The 16,788-nt window shown below is 40.3% G+C and overlaps 1 long non-coding RNA gene across 1 annotated transcript in view; it reads right to left on the reverse strand.

The window, feature by feature from the left end:
• Positions 1-16,788, reverse strand: part of LOC145527005 (uncharacterized) — a 111,404-nt gene that overhangs the window by 11,377 nt on the left and 83,239 nt on the right. The window contains exons 2-3 of the long non-coding RNA XR_014069398.1: positions 8,672-8,775; positions 2,967-3,074 (exon numbers count right to left, since the gene is read on the reverse strand). This is a non-coding gene — a long non-coding RNA (uncharacterized LOC145527005). The remainder of the gene's footprint in view (positions 1-2,966; positions 3,075-8,671; positions 8,776-16,788) is intronic.

Below are 16,788 nucleotides of genomic sequence, written 5' to 3' on the forward strand. Positions count from 1 at the left end.
TGGACACATGCAAAAAATGTTCTTTATTAATCATGGGTATGTAAATCATACCCATGCAATCATGTCCTGACTCAATGGACATGAACTTGAGCAAACTCCTGAAGATAGTGGAGAACAGGGAAGACTGGTGTGCTGCAGTCCATTGGGTCACAAAGAGTTGGACACAACTTAGTGATTGAACAGCAATATAAATCAAAAGAACAATGAGATGCTGGTTACAATTAAAGAGACAGACAACAAATTTTGGTGAGGATGTAAAAAAAGTGAGACCCTCATGCACTGCTGAAGGGACTGTAAAATAGTGCAGCCACTTTGGAAAAACAGTTTGCCAGTTTCTCAAAATGTTAAGCTTAGAGTTACCATATTATCTAGCAATTCTACTCTACTCTAAAGGTATATGTTCAAGAAAATTAAAAACATATGTCCACACAAAATCTTGTATAACTAATGTTCAAAAACAAGCCAAAAGGTGGAAATTACTCAAATGATAGATGGGTAAATAAAATATGGTAGAGCCCTTTAACGGGATATCATTAGGCAATAAAAATGAAAAAAAATACTGATACACACTACAAAATAAATGAACTTTGAAAACATGCTAAATGAAAAAAGCCTGTCACAAAATGTATGTGTGTAATTCCATTCGTATGAAATGTTCAGAATAAGCAAATCCACAGAGACAGCAAATTTATGTGGGAAAAAAATGGGAGTAAAAAAAGTACGCTTCTTGAGGAGAGATGGAGGTGTCTAAAATTAGATCATGGTAATGGTTTCAGAGATCTTTGACTCTACTAAAAATCATGAAATTGTGCACTTTAAAAGGGTGAATTTTATGGCGTGTGAATTGCACTTCAATACAACTGAAACTTGTAGTTGATTTGAAAGCAAAGAGTAAAATGCATTTGTTTTGGGGTTTTTAAGTTTATTTCAGATACTTGCACTCCATTTTATTTAAATAAAAACAAATGCATCTTACTCTTTGCCTTCAAATCAACTACAAGTTTCAGTTCTATAAAGTGAGGAACATTTTCTTGGGCCAAAATCGACTATGTGTTCAGTCAATTCAATTAATGTCGGTTTTCTTTTCCTCAATTAGCAAAGCAGTTGAAATACTTAGACTGATAAGTTTGGTAATATAATAAGCTTATTGAGTATTATTCCTCTCAGAAAAATATCTGTAACTTTACTAATAACACTTTCAGTCTGCTAATTAGCTGTTTTAAAGAAAATCTTATCCACAGTTAATCTAAGATGCAGAACAGGAAAATAGAGTGCCAAGAAAAATTAAAACGTAATGCCAATAGAATGAGAAAAATGTAACAGGGTATGAACTTCCTACTTGTTTTAATATGTTTTCTTTCTTTGCAACAAACACATTCCAGGAAGGAGGTACTTTCACTGCCACTGCTGAGAACAAATGAACACGGTATTTCCCTAATCTGTGAAAAAACTCATCAGTAGCCCATGGGCTGTTGATCTAAGCATGGGGCTTTTTGTTGTTGTTGTTGTTAAATATTTTATTTATTTATTTGGCTGTGCCGGGTCCATCTTGCGGCAGGCAGAATCTTAGTTGTGGCCTGTGGGATCTAATTTAGTTCCTTGACCAGGGATTGAACCCTGGCACCCTGCCTTGGCAGTGCGGAATCCCAGCTGCTGGACCACCAGAGAAGTCCTTAAGCATAGGTTTTAACAGGTCATCAAGGTCTGTTGTGAAAGAAATTTAAGAATAGGACATTTGATTTGTATGACTATATAAATAAATATATGTGGGCTTCCTGGATGGCTCAGCGGGTAAAGACCCCACCTGCCAATGCAGGAGACACAGGAGATGTGGGTTCGATCCCTGGGTCAGGAAGATCCACTGGAGTAGGAAATAACAAACCACTCCAGTATTCTCGCCTGAAGAATCCCATGGACAGAGGAGCCTGGTGGGCTACAGTCGATAGGGTTGAAAAGAATCAGACACGACTGAGTGTATAAGCACATGTAAATAAATACATAGAGAAAGCTGAAAACACGTGGGGAGAGGTGAGATAGGGGTGATTCTTGGGATACAAACATACAAAAAAATGTCATAGAAAGTAGGATTCTTCTGCCCAAGAAATGCTGGATGAATGGACTAAGGATTACCAGGAGGCCTTATGACCAGTCAGCTCCCCAAACCTTCAAAGAGGTAAACTTCAGGCCCCAACACACACAGATTCCCTTGGCAGGCATGCTCTGGCAGTGCCCCAGCTTGACAGCTGACTACTAACTGAATGCAGAGGTTTCACTCCATGGCATAAGTTTTTTCAAGGTCCCAATAGGGCCTTTGGCCACCACCCAGAGTAATGAGGGTGCTAACTTAGGAAAAAGCCACATTCCGTGCTCTACTCTGACATGTAGTGATGGCTACTCTTTCCTTTCCCAAAATATGAAAAGACAAAATAAAAAAGAAGAAAAAAAAATCGTAAATGATGCATTTTAGCTACCTTACTGGATTGATTATTTGCCCATAGTCTCTCAATCCCAAAGTGACCCTTTCATAGCTTCTGTAATGATGCCAGGACTAGAACTTGTGAATTCCATTTCCCAGACTCCTTTGCCAGCCGGCTGCTAAATTCTGCCAATAGGAGGCGCTAGAATGAGACTATGGAGAAGGCAATGGCAGCCCACTCCAGTACTCCTGCCTGGAAAATCCCATGGACGGAGGAGCCAGGTAGGCTGCAGTCCCTGGGGTCTCTAAGAGTCGGACACGACTGAGCGACTTCACTTTCACTTTTCACTTTCATGCGTTGGAGAAGGAAATGGCAACCCACTCCAATGTTCTTGCCTGGAGAATCCCAGGGACGGGGGAGCCTGGTGGGCTGCCGTCTATGGGGTCGCACAGAGTCAGGCACGACTGAAGTGACTTAGCAGCAGCAGCAGCAGCAGCAGCAGAATGAGACTAGAAGGTGGGAGAAAGAAAAAGAGACTGCTTTCCTTACTTTTTTTCCCTGTTCTTGGCTGTGTTGACCTAGCTTCTTTCAGCACCCTCAGCTTTACTGTCTCCTCAGAGGTAGCCGGGCTTCCCAGGTGGCTCAGTGGTAAAGAAGCTGCCTGCCAACGCAGGAGACACAAGAGACGCAGGTTCAACCCCTGAGTTGGGAAGAGAAGAAAATGGTAACCCTACTCCAGCATCCTTGCCTGGAGAATCCCGCGGACAGAGGAGCTTGGTGGGCTACAGTCCATAGGGTCACAGAGAGCTGGACACATGAGAAATTGAGTGCGCACACATATACATACATATACAGAGCTAGCCAGGCAGCATGTACTTCTCAGATGCTGGATCCCCAGTTCTAAAGGGACCCTTTCTCCCGGGAGGTGGATGGTAACCCCAATAGTATCCCTTCTGTTTCCCCTAACCTATAGGCAGCTGCTACTTCTACTGTCAGCTCTGGGTATCTCCCTCTGTTAAATTTCCTCATGTTTTTCTTTTATCTTTCTTTCCCTGACTGGACTCTGACTGACACAATACCAAGCTCTGCTAGCTGTAACATGAAAAGCCACCCAACTCTTCCTTTACAGAGATGTGGAAAGACTGAACTGAAAAAGAAAAGGAGAACTGGCAAGTTTTGTTCCTTCAGTAGCTCAACCTACATCATCCTCCTCATTAACTTTTGAATTCTTCTCAGTTTGAACATGCCCTATTTGTTTTTTCAACATGTATACCACCTAAACAGCTTCCACAGCTAGTGAATGAATTCCCATATAAAGTAAACATTTGAGTTTCTTTTCCTTAGAGTATGTCACACACTTTTATAAAAATAAAATTTACTTTAGCTGTACATCATTTCCATTGCATCTGTAGAGCTAAAGGTCACTCAGTAATATATTTCCATGCCATTCCCCAGATCAAATTTAAGAGACTACCAAATGCTCATCATCAGTCATCTATTCTAAATCAAAACAGCTCTTCTCATGGCAAGACTTTCAACCCTTCCTTTTACACTTTTAAGTAGTCTCCTTTCACCTGGAGACTTGGTAGAATTTCCTTGAGACATTATCTGCCCTCCTCCTTCTCTGCCTAAGGTGTACCAGAGAAGAGCAGAATAAAGCTGATGGACAGTATTTCTTCAAAAATGGGTACTTAAGAAAATGCCATAGATCCTTTGTGGCAGTTACTGAGTCACTGCCTCTCAGCTCCAAATTCACATTTCATTGCCTGGGCTCGTGCTCAGTCCTGTCCGACTCTTTGTGACCCCGTGGACTGTAGCCCACCAGGCTCCTCTGTTCATGGGATTGACAGAGGCAAGGATACTGGAGTGGGTTGTCATACGCTCCTCTCTGATAATGAAGCTGGACTTCCTCCTCTGTCAGTAGAGGGGGCTGGAAGAACACTGGAGCAGAAAAGAGTTTCTCTTGCTGGTTGCAGCATACTCTTGTTCTCAGGCTCCCAAAGTGGTCGTCAGCACCCAGGACCATTAGCATTTGGCACCTCCCTAGGAGCAGCTTCTCATGGTACTTCTTGGGTGACCTTGCCGCAGAGTGCTGAAGGCAAGGTGTTCCCCCATGAACAAGTTCTCCTGGAAATTCCGGGGGTAGGTTTCTAACAAGTTGCACCAGTATGGCACTTTTTTTAACTTTGCCATCTGATGACCGAAGGCCATGCTATTTCCGAAGAAGTCTGAATGTCAATGGCTTCCCTGGTGGCTCAGCAGTGAAAAATTGCCTGCCAATACAGAAGACGTCGGTTCCATGTCTGGATCAGGAACACCCCCTGGAGAAGGAAATGGCAAACCAATGCCTGGGGAGTCCCATGGACAGAGGAGCCTGGTGGGCTACAGTCCATGCAAAGAGACAGATACCACTGAAGTGACTGAATATGCACACACGCATATATATTAGAGGGGGAGTGAAATTTTTAGAAGACTTGATTCATGTTAGCGTAGATTTTTAGCCATTGTCATATCCCATTCCTGCTTCAACCTGACACAGACTTAGCTAGTTTTGTTTTTTTTTAATTTTTAAAAATCCCTGACCAGGGACCAAACCCATATCCCCTGCATTGGAAGGTGGATTCTTAATCACTGGACCGCTAGGGAAGTCCCTTTATCTAGCATTTAAACATCAGCTTTTGTGTTGCACACTGCAGTTTTCTGTCTGTCCTGCACTGCTGCTCTCTCCTTTTGGAAAATGAAGTTACTTCTTTGGTGAGTCTGCTCCCTCCCATTTCTATCCACTGTTCTAAATGTATGATTCTAAGGAGGCAGGCAGTATACACCCTGTTAGAGGATTGGGTACAGAATACAAATCAGAGACTTTGCTTAGATTTTTCCTGAATTAGAAGTTAAGGAAGAGGGACTTCCCTGGTGGTCCAGTGGTTAAGAATCTGCCTGCCAATGCAGCAGATGCAGGATCGATCCCTAGTTGGGGAACTAAGATTCCCACATGCCATGGGGCAACTAAGCCCATTTACCACAATTATTGAGCCTGTATGCCCCAACTACTGAGCCCAAATCCTGCAACTAGAGAAGCCCATGTGCTGTAATGAAGACTGGAAGCAGCCAAATAAATATTTAGAAAAGAAGAAGCAGTTAAAGAAGAAAGTCATTTTCTCTTTGGCCAAGGTGGGAAGATGTAAACCGGGAGTTAGTGGTAACTATGGAGCCAGCCTTATGGAAAAAGTCAGTCTAAGAAAATGAAGCTGATATACAGACAAAAAAAAAAACAATAGAAAGAGAAAAAAATTTATTGGACTTCGAGTGCTAGGTTTTTGTATTATCAGAGGCACAAATGTGCCCATGTCCTTCCCACAGTTCAGTTAGTTTTCCCTAAGCTATTTTAGTTAGGTTTTTATCACTTATAATTGAGTTCTAAAGTATTATCTTTTCTTAAGACCTCTGATTACATTCTTACTTCCATTCCTTAATTCCTTCAGAGCATTTTATCTGTACTATTTACTGTACTACTTTATACTGTGCTTTTCCCCTAACTGCCCATATGGTACAACTTAATATACAGCTTATAGTACATTAGACCATATTTGTGTATTTACATTCTGCTCTTACCAGTTAGATGGTAATCTTCACGTGTTTTACACTGCCATGAACATTGGTTTGCTAATTAGTTGATGGATGGGAATTCCCTGGAGCTATACACACGGTTATCTGTTTCCCTTTTGGGATCTTGTTTAACTGCATATGTAACTGCATATGTACCATATGTAAATGGTCCCTGGTGGCTGAGATAGTAAAGAATCTGCCATCAATGCAGGAGACCTGGGTTCGATCCCCAGGTCAGAAAGGTCCCCTGGAGAAGGGAATGGCAACCCACTCCAGCATTCTTGCCTGGAGAATTCCATGGGCAGAGGAGTCTGGTGGGGTATAGTCAATAGGGTTGCAAAGAGTCAGACATGACTGAACGACTAACACTTCCACTTTTCATGGTAAATGGTGCCTAGGATATATTCAGATAGCATACTGTGATAACAATAGTCTCTATTCGTTTATTTAGTTTTTAAATTTACATGTTTTATTTGTATATATTTTTGAGATATAGTTGATTTACAATATTAGCTTCAGGTGTACAATACATTGATTCAAAATTTTTATAGATTCTACTCCATTTACAATTATAATAAAATGTTGGCTACATTCCTTGTGTTGTACAATATATGCTTTTAGGCTATTTATTTTATACCTAGTAGTTTTTACCTCTTAATCCTCTAGTGCATGCATGCATGCATGCTAAGTTGCTTTGGTCATTTCCGACTCTTTACGACCCTATGGACTGTAGCCCGCCAGGCTCCTCTGTCCATGGGATTCTCCAAGCAAAAATACTGCAGTGGGTTGCCATGCCCTCCTGCATGGAATCTTCCCAACCCAGAGATCGAACCTACGTCTCTTATGTCTCCTAAACTGGCAGGCAGATTCTTTACCACTAGTGTCACCTGGGAAGCTCTAATCCCTTCTCTACGGGATCTTCTAAAAGATGATACTGTGAAAGTGCTGCACTCAATATGCCAGCAAATTTGGAAAACTCAGCAGTGGCCACAGGACTGGAAAAGGTCAGTTTTCATTCCAATCCCTAAGAAAAGCAATGCCAAAGAATGCTCAAACTACTGCATAATTGCACTCATCTCACACGCTAGTAAAGTAATGTTCAAAATTCTCCAAGCCAGCAACAATATGTGAACTGTGAACTTCCAGATGTTCAAACTGGTTTTAGAAAAGGCAGAGGAACCAGAGATCAAATTGCCAACATCCGAAGGATCATTGAAAAAGCAAGAGAGTTCCAGAAAAACATCTATTTCTGCTTAATTGCCTATGCCAAAGCCTTTGACTGTGTGGATCACAATAAATTGTGGAAAATTCTGAAAGAGAAGGGAATACCAGACCACCTGACCTGCCTCTTGAGAAATCTGTCTGCAGGTCAGGAAGCAACAGTTAGAACTGGACATGGAACAACTGACTGGTTCCAAATAGGAAAAAGAGTAGGTTAAGGCTGTATATTGTCACCCTGCTTATTTAACTTATATGCAGAGTACATCATGAGAAACGCTGGGCTGGATGAGGCACAAGCTGGAATCAAGATTGCCAGGAGAAATATCAATCACCTCAGATATGCAGATGACACCACTCTTATGGCAGAAAGTGAAGAAGAACTAAAGAGCCTCTTGATGAAAGTGAAAGGGGATAGTGAAAAAGTTGGCTTAAAGCTCAACGTTCAGAAAACTAAGATCATGGCATCTGGTCCCATCACTTCATGGCAGATAGATGGGGAAACAGTGGAAACAGCGGCTGATTTTATTTTGGGGGGCTCCAAAATCACTGCAGATGGTGATTGCAGCCATGAAATTAAAAGACGCTTACTCCTTGGAAGGAAAGTTACGACCAACCTAGACAGCATATTTAAAAGCAGAGACATTACTTTGCCAACAAAGGTCCATCTAGTCAAGGCTATGGTTTTTCCAGTGGTCATGTATGGATGTGAGAGTTGGGCTATAAAGAAAGCTGAGGGCTGAAGAATTGATGTTTTTGAACTGTGGTGTTGGAGAAGACTCTTGAGAGTCCCTTGGAGTGCAAGGATATCCAGCCAGTCCATCCTAAAGGAGATCAGTCCTGGCTGTTCATTGGAAGGACTGATGTTGAAGCTGAAACTCCAATACTTTGGCCACCTGATGTGAAGAGCTGACTCATTGGAAAAGACCCTGATGCTGGGAAAGACTGAAGGCGGGAGAAGAAGGGGACGACAGAGGATGAGATGGTTGGATGGCATCACCGACTCAATGGACATGAGTTTGGGTAAACTCCAGGGAGAACATGGAGGCCTGGCATGATGCAGTCCATGGGGTCTCAAAGAATCAGACACAACTGAGCAACTGAACTGAGCTGAGGGGTTCTTCCAGACCCAAGGATCAAACCCAGGTCTCCCACGTTGCAGGTGGAATCTTCACTGTCTGAGCCACCAGGGAAGCCAATCCCCTAGTATTTGTTATCGAATGAAATTTTGCCACTTGCAGCAACACAGATGGATCTGGCAATGGCACCCCACTCCAGAACTCTTTTGCCTCGAAAATCCCATGGACGGAGGAGCCTGGCAGGCTTCAGTCCATGGGGTTGCTGAGTCAGACATGACTGAGCGACTTCACTTTCACTTTTCACTTTCATGCATTGGAGAAGGAAATGGCAACCCACTCCAGTGTTCTTACCTGGAGAATCCCAGGGACAGGGGAGCCTGTTGGGCTGCCATCTATGGGGTCGCACAGAGTCGGACACGACTGAATCGACTTAGCAGCAGCAGCAGCAGATGGATCTGGAGGGTATCATGCTTAGTGAAGTAAGTGAGACAGAGAAAGACAAGTGCATTATGTTAGCCTCTATTAAAGCTTTGTTATATTACACAACTTTGTTATATTATACAACTGCTTTGTAATATAATCTTATTTAGTTGTAATAAGTTGAAGTATTATTATTTCCATTTTAACTCTGAGAATATTGAAGGTAAATTAACTTGACAGAATTTGAACCAAGGCTTAACTGACTCCAAATTTCATCCATTCTGCTATGCTGCTTCACCTGTAATATACACAATATTTTATTTGATGTACATACACTATATTTTATTTTTTACAAAAAGTTCACTTTAATATGTGTGTCATTCAGCTAGGCACCATAATGAATTGTTGACATAGGATGTTAAACAGTAGAGTCAGCCAGCATCACATACCATGCGTTTCTCACTTCTCAAAATTTTTTTTGGATATAGTTGATATACAATATGGTGTTAGTTTCAGGTGTACAGCAAAATGAGTCAGTTATACATACACACATATCCACTGTTTTTTAGATTCGATTCCCATAGAGGTCATTACAGAGTATTGAACAGAGCTCCCTGTGCTATTCAGTACAGTATTACTTCTCTATTTGATATATAGTAGAGGGTATATGTCTATTCCAATCTCCCAATTTATGCCCCTCCCTTTCCCCCTGATAACTTCAGGTTTGTTTTCTACATCTGTGACTAAACTGCTATTTTTAAATAGGTTCATTTGTACCATTTCTTCAGATTTGTGATATCATGTGGCATTTGTTTTTCTCTATCTGACTTACTTCACTCAGTATAACAATCTTTAGATCCATCAATGTCACTGAAAATGACATTACTTCATTCTTTTTTATGGCTGAGTTATATTCCATTGTATATATGTACCACATCTTTTTATGCATTTCTCTTGATGGACATGTAGGTTGCTTCCATGTCCTGGCTATTGTAAATAGTGCTGCAACGAACACTAAGGCGCATGTATCCTTTCAAATTATGGTTTTATCTGAATATATGCCCAGGAGTGGGATTGCTGGATCATATGGTAACTCTATTTTTAGTATTTTACAGAATATCCACACTGTTCTCCATAGCGGCTGCACCAACTTACATTCCCACCAACAGTGTAGGAGGATTCTCTTTCTCCATACCCTCTCCAGCGTTAATTGTTTATAGATTTTTTTTTTAACGATGGCCATTCTAACTAGTGTGAGGTGATCAGTTCAGTTCAGTTCAGTCGCTCAGTCGTGTCCGACTCTCTGCGACCCCATGAATTGCAGCACACCAGGCCTCTCTGTCCATCACCAACTCCCAGAGTCTACCCAAACCCATGTTCATCGAGTCGGTGATGCCATCCAACCATCTCATCCTCTGTCGTCCCCTTCTCCTCCCGCCCCCAATCCTACCCAGCATTAGGGTCTTTTCCAATGAGTCAACCCTTCACATGAGGTGGCCAAAGTATTGGAGCTTCAGCTTCAACATCAGACCTTCCAATGAACACCCAGGATTGATCTCTTTTAGGATGGATTGATTGGATCTCCTTGCAGTCCAAGGGACTCTCAAGAGTCTTCTCCAACACCACAGTTCAAAAGCATCAATTCTGCGGCGCTCAGCTTTCTTCACCGTCCAACTCTCACATCCATACATGACCACTGGAAAAACCATAGTCTTGACTAGACGGACTTTTGTTGGCAAAGTAATGTCTCCCCAGGTCAATAGGTGCCCAATATGCTAAAGGAGATCAGTGGAGAAATAACTCCAGAAAGAATGATGGGATGGAGCCAAAGTGTGAGGTGATACCTCACTGCAATTTTGATTTGCATTTCTCTAATTATTAGTGATGTTGAACATCTTTTCATGGGCCTCTTGCCCACCCATATGTCTTCTTTGGAGAAATATCTTTTTAGATTTTCCATCTATATTTTGATTGGGTTGTTTTTGAGCTACATGAGTTACTTGCATATTTTAGAGATTAATCCTTTATCCATTGCTTCATTTGCAAATATTTTCTCCCATTCTGGGGTTTTCTTTTTTTTTTTTTTGATGGTTTCCTTTGCTATGCAAAAGCTTTTAAGTTTGATTAGGTACTCAATTTGTTTGTTTTTGTTTTTATTTTTATTATTCTCGCAAGTGCATCAAAAGATCTTGCTGTGATTTATATCAGAGAGTGTTCTGCCCACGTTTTTGTTTTTTTCATTTTATTTATTCATTTCTTCTCTGTTTGCTGGGGTAGGACTTCCAAACCTATGTTGACTAAAAGTGGAGAGAGCGGAATGATCTTAGAAGAAACAGTTTCCGTGTTACACTATATTTTAAAAGAAAGATCTTTAAAGGCATATTGAATATATTTTTACCTTTAGCCATAGGAAATGGTTTAGGAAGAATAATGGTTTAGGTGGAGTTCAATGTACCAAATAATCATTACTAAACATTAGACAACATAAAGACAATTTTTATTTTTCCTTTAAAAGTTCCAAATCTACTCAAGATAGGGATTCTCTTTACTGGCCTATTTAATGACATATACATAATGAGATGGGGGCATTGTTAGGAATGTGGTCTTATCAGCCTGATTTGCCCTGAATGTTGCTCTGTTTTGCAGTAAAGAGCCCTGATTTCAGTCTTCTAACAACACTAGTGACCATTTAAAGCTGATTTTATTCTTCTGAGAAATATAAAACAGATACACACAAATAGGCCTATAGTTGGCCTTGTCTTAATATCCACTGATCAAATTGCCTTCTCTTATTTTTGTTTAAATTTTTCTTCATATATAGAAGGAGATCACTTCAAGTATAGAAAATTTATATACTTCAAATTTTATATCAATTTAAGTTTATACATTGATTAAGATATACTGAGCAGCATTTTCTCAAATAATTAGCATGTTTTTTGGGTGTGGGGTTATTAGAGTTTAAGTCATAAGTCAAAATTACTTTCAATTTCAAGGATTTTTTTTTTTTTTGGTGAGTTGACCCAGCTAATTCCCTTTTTTCCTAAGCTACTTTGAGTGATTATTCCCAATAATGTATTAATACTTGCTGGAGTTTTTATTGCTAGTATTTTTTTTAAAGGACTATTGATATAAATAAAGTAATTGCAATTCATCTGTTGTAGTTCACATTTCAGCTCTACATCTGTTCCTGGGGAGAAGCCTGAAAAGATTGGTGGAGCGATATTGACTACTTGCAGTCAGAAAATGTTTCAGTAGCTCTATTTACGATGTCAAATAGAAGAAAAGCAAGACATTTGTTATATCAGTCACGTTTTTGTTCTCCAGTGTGGCTGGCAAATAACAACTTTGTGTTATTATCACACAATAGACTACGTTTTGCTTTTCTTTTTCTCTTTTTTAACTGAAATTACAAGTCATCCAGAGTTCAGAGGCTAATTTTGTACCAATTAAGCAGCAGCAAGGATAAAAGTTTCCTTCTGAAAGGCATCATAAAGCTGGGTCAGTTAAATCAGGCCTCACTTAATACTGAATCTGACTTTAGAAACAACACTGTTAAAGGCAATTCTAGTGAAAGCATAAACCCTTAGAAGACTTTTGTTTCAGATACAATCCTATGGTTTGGCCTGTATGCAGAAGACGGTTAATCTACAGACAGGCACACATTCGTGAATGGACTGCTCGGGGTTGCAAACACACACATTTAATCAAAACCCTTCTGCAAATGGGCAGATTTTCACATGTGAACTCCAAGTGATGGGAACACACACTTAACATGCCTCTCTGATGCTTCTGAAAGGACATCTTAAAGGAACTTTTCCCCTGTGACTAATAACACTAAGGAATTGTATATGGGTTTACTTCTGCCCTGTGAGATTTTCCAATAGCTCAGTTGAATTATTTTTTTTTCCGATCACTGCTGAAATTAAAAAGAAATTCAGATAAGCAGACAGACTTTTGTCCTTGAAAAACACTCTTTATTACAATCTTAACTCTTAAAAAGAACAGTATTTAAGTCAAGAGGGCCACGCCAGAAAATAGAGAACTTTTCTGCTCAGAAGGCCTGAAAATTAAGATCAAATCTCTAAGTTCCCCACTCCCACCTTCCATGTTCTGCCAATAAAGAAACAAATCAGAAACAAATCAGTCTCTTTCTCAAAAGCTGGAGGGTAGCACTGAAGAGAACCTCAGAGAGCAGGAAAACACCTGCAAACAGGCACTAAGAAAATGTCTAAATTGAACAAATCCCCAGGCCTATGAAGCAGTGTGTGTTCCACTGTTTCCCTACATGGATGTTTCTTAGCTCTTTCTGATTTAAAACATGGAGTGGGAAGAATGTTTTCATCCAGAGTTTTTACTGTTGTAACCTAGGAACAATAATTTGAGGTTTCTAAGTATGTAAGTGTCACTATGGAGACAAAAAGAAACCTCTCTGAGATACACACTTCCTGGAGCTTATCTCTTAAAAAAAAAGAAAGGACCTCAAACTCAAAGTACATGTAGACTCGTGGACTGCTGAGTTAGGTGAACCTTTGGTATTTTACTAGCACTGAAAATGGATTTTTAAATTTTTGTTTATTGAAGTAACACTGGTTTATGGGCTTCCCAGCTGGTGCTAGTGGTAAGGGAGCTGCCTGCCAATGCAGGAGATGTAAGAGACATGAGTTCAGTCCCTGGGTGGGGAAGATGGCCTGGAGGAGGGTACTGCAACCCACTGCACTATTCTTGCCTGGAGAATCCCATGGACAGAGGAGCCCAGTGGTCCATAGGGCTGCAAGGAGTTGGACGTGATGAAGTGACTTAGCACACACACACAGCACATAACACTAGTTTATAATGAAAATAGATTTTTAAATGTCCAGATACATTTTTAGTTGGCTACAAAGTGCTATAACCTCTATTGGGAACAATTTACAGATCATCCTCAAAATTACACATACTCTTCGACCCAGCAGGTCTTCTTCTAGGAATTTATCCTACAGATAGATTATAGTATATACATATATGCTAAAAATGCATACATGAGGTTATTTATAGTGACATTATTTGTAATAGCAAAAGCCTGGAAACAGATGACATTCCTATTAATAGGGCACTGGTTAAAATAAAGTATGGAATACTGTGCAGACATACTGATATGGAATCGTATATAAGCTATAGTGTGAAAGATTGAAAGCAAAAGGAGAAGGGGACAGCAGAGGATGAGATGATTAGATAGCATCACCAACTCAATGGACATGAATTTGAGCAAACTCCGAAAGATAGTGAAGGACAAGGAAGCCTAGTGTGCTGCAGTCCACAGGGTTGCAAAGAGCTGGACCCTTAGCGACTGACCAACTACAACAACATACTATGAAACAAAACTAGCAGGTACAGGGGATTTCCCTGGTGGCTAAGACTATTCACCCAATGTAGGAGACTTGGGTTCGATCCCTGGTCAGGGAATTGGAACCCACGTGCTGCAACTAAGTTCAGAGGCTGCAACTGAATTCGAATGCCACAATTAAGACCCAGCACTGTCAAATAAACAACTATCTTAAAGTAAACAAAAATAGCAAGTACAGTGTACAGTACACTACTATTTATGTGTAAGGGAGGGATAACTTTGTATTTGTTTGTATATGTATATCTTTGTACAGATTCACCAGAGTGTGCTAACATTGGTCTCCTCATGATGCACGGAGCTTAGTAACTGGGGGTACAGGGAATGGGGGGGAGTCCCTTCACTCTATATCTTTTAGTACCTTTGACATTTGAACCATGAAAAATGTACTATTTGAAAAAAAGTAAAAGTAAACTATATATGTGTGTGACTGTGTGTGTAATTTTTACTTTATATAAAACAGTAAATTTAAACAATGTGTGTGTGCTAAGTCCCTTCAGTCGTGTCTGACTCTTTGTAACCCTATGGACTGTAGCCCAGCAGGCTCCTCTGTCCATGGGACTCTCCAGGCAAGAACACCAGAGTGAACTGCCATAGCCTCCTCCAGGATCTCCCAACTCAGGGATCAATGAAACAAAACTGGGATCAGGTGAAACAAAACTGTTCACTGACCTACAGAAGTTTCATTGGTTCTACCCACATTCAGGAATGTCTTAACATTTCTGTTTTTCATCGTGTATAAAAAGATTTTCTCTCGTGGAAAAAGTGTGTCTGGAAAATGTATTAAAATAGTCATAGCTAATTGAACATATGCTATGTGCCAGGAAAAGTACTCATCCCCTCACATATGTGTTCTTAATTAATTTTTTCAACTCCATGAGATGGCCACCCTTCTTCCCTTCATGTTACAGAAGAGGACATTGATACATCACAGCTACAATTCACACCCAATTCTTACTCACTCAAAAGCTTGTGTTTAGTCATTCTGCCATGCTATTGGTCTTAACGTCTTTCAATATACTTAAATTCGTCAAGGAACTTTGGCTGTATATCAACTCACTAAAATTGGATAAGTAGAAAAAAATGTCTAGGTATTATCTGGCGACTGGTTATCTCATTTGATCAGTAACAAAGAGAAAAAAATTGTTCCAGAATAAGGCCAAATATGTTGGCTGCATTTTTGCATGCCGATGCGGTGTAATCTTGAGGCCATCTGGTCAAAATCATAAGTCATTAAATATAATTTGTGATTAAATAGGAAGTTTCAACAAGGATAGAATGAACCATTAAAAAAAAAAAACCACTCTTCTTTGGTGGCTTGCTATCAAGAGCCAGATGTGAAAACATCAGTCAGCTTTGGGTTGGTGCAGATTTAAAATTTCTTATGTTCATTGGACTTTAGTCTGTGTGGTTCAAGTTTCACTTGGCACTGAAGTATGCAATTTCGGGCTTCAAAGGGTAAAGATATTTGAAAAGCATCACAGGACTTCAAAAGTTTTATACCAAACAATGCTGATTACTTAAATGTAAACAAATCAGTACCATCTGGATTATCTGCAACTTCACATACAATCTTACAGGAAAAAAATTAAACGCCTGGAAGAATACACTGAGGGCTTGGTCAAATGTAAAATTTGGGAGATAGATTTCTCCCGGTAGGTTTGTGGACTTTCCTCCACTCAAAAAAATTATCTATATTCATCGTGTAAATCAGAAGACTAAAATTTAAAAGGTCATTTCTTTGCCATATTACAAAAAAAGGTATTCAACAATATTCAAATGTTCATGTAAAAAAATAACACCACCTACCTTTAAGAGCTTTGCTGTTTACAAAAGGACAAAGCTGTTTTCTTTTACATGGATAACTGTGACTTTTGAAAGAGATCATTGTGATACATTTTCAAGTACTTAGATGGCGCTAATATCTTTTTTTAAACTCTTATTTACATCTCTAAAAGCTTGAGATAGTTTCTAATGAAATATATATATTGTTTCTATCAGAGTCCAGGCAAGAAAACAGAAACCACTCAACATCTTTCACAGAGGGAATTTTAATTCATCGAATGACATGGTCACAAAAACTGATGGAAAAGCTGAGAAGGTAAGCATACGACACTGAGGCAACCCAGGTATGAGCAACAGAGGAACCTATAACCACCCTAGATCAGGCAACCAGAGGAGGCAGACTGATCAAATCTAGAAATCAGGCTAGAGTGGGCAGCCCGTTCCCGCTGAGCTGTCATTAGCCAGTGTCTGCCAGCCAGGAGGTGCTGCCGGGCAGAAACTGAAACCAAAAAGGTGATACAACCACTCCTGCAGGAGCTGCCTGAGACAGAGTTACAAATTACTTGCCTTCTCCCATCCTCTGCTCCAATCTTCTGCCAGTGCCTCTCATCAGCTGAACCTACCTGGAAGCCAGGGAAAGAAGAAACTGGGAGAATAATTCCCTTTGATGCAGAGAAGTGCATAGGAAGGGCCGAGAATGGATCCCAGAGTTTAGCCTTTTTGCTATTCAGCATCCATTAGACCAACTCAAGAGCGACTTCCTGATTCTACCTAATGTGAGGGCACTATCCATCACGCAAGCAAGGATACTGACGGCTTCAGGAGACACAAAGTCCGAGCAGCCATTGTGTCCATCTCAAGGCTCTCCAGGTGATATGTTATC

Source organism: Giraffa tippelskirchi, chromosome 11 (assembly GCF_054371585.1).
Source record: "Giraffa tippelskirchi isolate mGirTip1 chromosome 11, T2T-mGirTip1v1.2.pri, whole genome shotgun sequence".
Taxonomy (NCBI): domain Eukaryota; kingdom Metazoa; phylum Chordata; class Mammalia; order Artiodactyla; family Giraffidae; genus Giraffa; species Giraffa tippelskirchi.